Here is a 2,981-nt window from a genome sequence, read left to right as displayed (position 1 = left end):
TCTCTAATGATGTGATCCCATTAATCAAATGACTACTCATGTCTATGGTAGAAAACATAACCATCATTGATTGAACGAGCTAGTCAAGTAAAGGCAAACTAGTGACACTCTGTTTGTCTATATATTCACACATGTACTAAGTTTTCGGTTAATATTGTTCTAGCATGAATAATAAACATTTATCATGATATAGGAAATATAAATAACAACTTTATTATTGCCTCTAGGGCATATTTCCTTCAATAAGTCATTTTAACCTAGGAAAAAAAATAAGGAGAGGACTTTCGGGACGAAGCGCTGCCATCTCGAGGTGGAACTTGGGCAGGAGCACTTTTGCCCTCCGGCAGAGCGATTCTGCCGCGGGAACTTCCCTCATGGAGGGGGAAATCATCGTCATCATCATCACCAACAACTCCCCCGTCTTGGGGAGGGCAATCTCCATCAACATCTTCAACAACACCATCTCATCTCAAACCCTAGTTCATCTCTTGTGTTCAATCTTTGTACCGGAACTATAGATTGGTACTTGTGGGTGACTAGTAGTGTTGATTACACCTTGTAGTTGATTACTATATGGTTTATTTGGTGGAAGATTATATGTTCAGATCCATTATTCTATTTAATACCCCTCTGATCTTGAGCATGATTACCATTTGTGAGTAGTTACTTTTGTTCTTGAGGTCACTAGAGAAATCTTGTTGCAAGTAATCATGTGAATTCTATATGTGTTCGATATTTTGATGGTATGTATGTTATTATTCCCTTAGTGGTGTCATGTGAACGTCGACTACATGACACTTCACCATATTTGGTCCTAAGCGAATGCATTGGGGAGTAGTTATTACATTATGGGTTGCGAGAGTAACAGAAGCTTAAAGCCTAGTTTATGCGCTATTCCGTAAGGGACTGATTTGATTCCAAAAGTTTAATGCTATGGTTAAAATTTATTCTTAATACTTTTCTCGTAGTTCTTGATGCTTGCGAGGGGGCTAATCATAAGTAGGAGGTTTGTTCAAGTAAGAACAACACCTAAGGGCATCTCCAGCCGTTGGCCCCCCAGGACGCATAAAAATCGTCCCTGGGGGAGAGCCGGCGATACAATCGGCGCTGGGGGCGGTTTTGCGCCCAGTCGTCGCCCCCATCTCGCCCCCAGGCGCCGAAATTGGCCCACTTTGCAGCCCAATTTCGGCGAATAAAGGGCCCACATGGGCGAGAATAGGCCCATATTCGGCGTGGTTTCGCCGTGTCTCGGCGTTCAATTATCAACACAATTATTTCTTATCACATATTTCATCATAGAAAAATCAAATACTTCAACAAAATAGTACAACAACAAATAGTTCAATACAAATTATATAGTTCAACAAATAAAAACTCGTATTTCATCACACAGCGTCCCCCTTGAGCTTCCATAGGTGCTCAATCAGAACTTTCTGCAGTTGATGATGCACCTGTGGGTCTCGGATCTCCTGACGCATACTGAGATAGGCAGTCCAAGTTGCTGGTAGCTGGTGATCAACTTCGGCTAGAGGACCCTGCCTGTAGTATGGTTCAGTGTCAAACACTGGGTCTTCTTGCTCGCTCTAGATGATCATGTTGTGCAAGATGACACAGCAAGTCATAATCTCCCACATTTGATCTTTGGACCAGGTCTGAGCGGGGTACCGAACAACAGCGAATCGAGATTGGAGCACACCAAATGCCCGCTCGACATCCTTCCTGCAAGCCTCCTGAACTTTTGCAAACCAGGCGTTCTTGCCTCCTGCCACAGGGTTGGAGATCGTCTTCAAAAATGTCGACCATCTTGGATAGATGCCATCTGCTAGGTAGTACCCCTTGTTGTATTGGTGCCCATTGATCTCGAAGTTCACCGGAGGAGAATGGCCCTCAACGAGCTTGGCAAAAACAGGAGAGCACTGCAGCACGTTGATGTCATTGTGAGTTCCTGGCATACCAAAGAAGGAGTGCCAAATCCAAAGGTCCTGTGTGGCTACCGCCTCAAGCACCACACTGCAACCGCCTTTGGCGCCTTTGTACATCCCCTGCCAACCAAATGGGAAATTCTTCCATTTCCAATGCATGCAGTCGATGCTTCCAAGCATCCCAGGAAATCCTCTTGCTGCATTCTGGGCTAGGATCCGAGCAGTGTCTTCCGCCTTGGGTGTTCTCAAGTATTGTGGCCCAAACACTGCCACCACTGCCCGACAGAACTTGTAGAAACACTCTATGCTGGTGGACTTGGCCATGCACCCATAGTCGCCGAGTGAATCACTGGGAGCTCCATATGCAAGCATCCTCATCGCTGTCGTGCACTTCTGGATGGAGGTGAATCCAAGAGCGCCAGTACAATCCATCTTGCACTTGAAGTAGTTGTCGAACTCCCGGATGGAATTCACAATCCTGAGGAAGAGCTTTCGGCTCATCCGATAACGGCGCCGAAATGTTCTCTCGCCATGAAGTGGAGCATCGGCGAAGTAGTCGGAGTAGAGCATGCAATAGCCTTGGAGACGATGCCGGTTCTTTGCTTTCATCCGCCCCGGCGCCGAGCCACCTCGCCGCGGCTTTTCATTGCTCGCCAGCAGCTGGCTGAGGGCGGCGAGCACCATGAGATGCTCTTCTTCCTGGACGTCGGCCGCGGCTTCCTCCTCCAGCAGCGCGGCGAGCTCTTCCTCCTCATCCGAGTCCATCGCCGAGGCAGGCAAAATGCCGAACACCTTGCGCTCGGTGGGCGTGTACCCGCCGTTAAACCGCGCCTCCGCGGCCGGAAACGCCCAGCTGCTGTGGGAGGGGCTGCCGCGGCGAAGCGCTGCTATTTTCCGGCGGGGAAGGCTATCTAGTGGAGTAGGGCGGCGGCCGTCGCCGGGATATAGCTAGTGGTGGCCGAGGGCGCGGTGGGTGCGAGGCGAGTCAGGGGAAGAAAACCTTGACTTTTCCCCTGTCGGTGTGGGCCAGGTGTGCTTTTCCCTAGCGTCGGAGCCCCC

General features: G+C 48.9%; 1 pseudogene; it reads right to left on the bottom strand.

Moving 5' to 3' along the window:
* Nucleotides 1–1,385: 1,385 nt before the first annotated feature.
* LOC147985191 (uncharacterized) lies at nt 1,386–2,687 on the bottom strand (annotated as a pseudogene).
* Nucleotides 2,688–2,981: the final 294 nt, after the last annotated feature.

Source organism: Triticum urartu, chromosome 2A (assembly GCF_056163025.1).
Source record: "Triticum urartu cultivar PI428250 chromosome 2A, HENAU_Tu73, whole genome shotgun sequence".
In the NCBI taxonomy this organism is placed as follows: Eukaryota; Viridiplantae; Streptophyta; class Magnoliopsida; order Poales; family Poaceae; genus Triticum; species Triticum urartu.
Note: the sequence above shows the minus strand (reverse complement) of the source record. Positions and strands in the feature narration are given on the sequence as shown.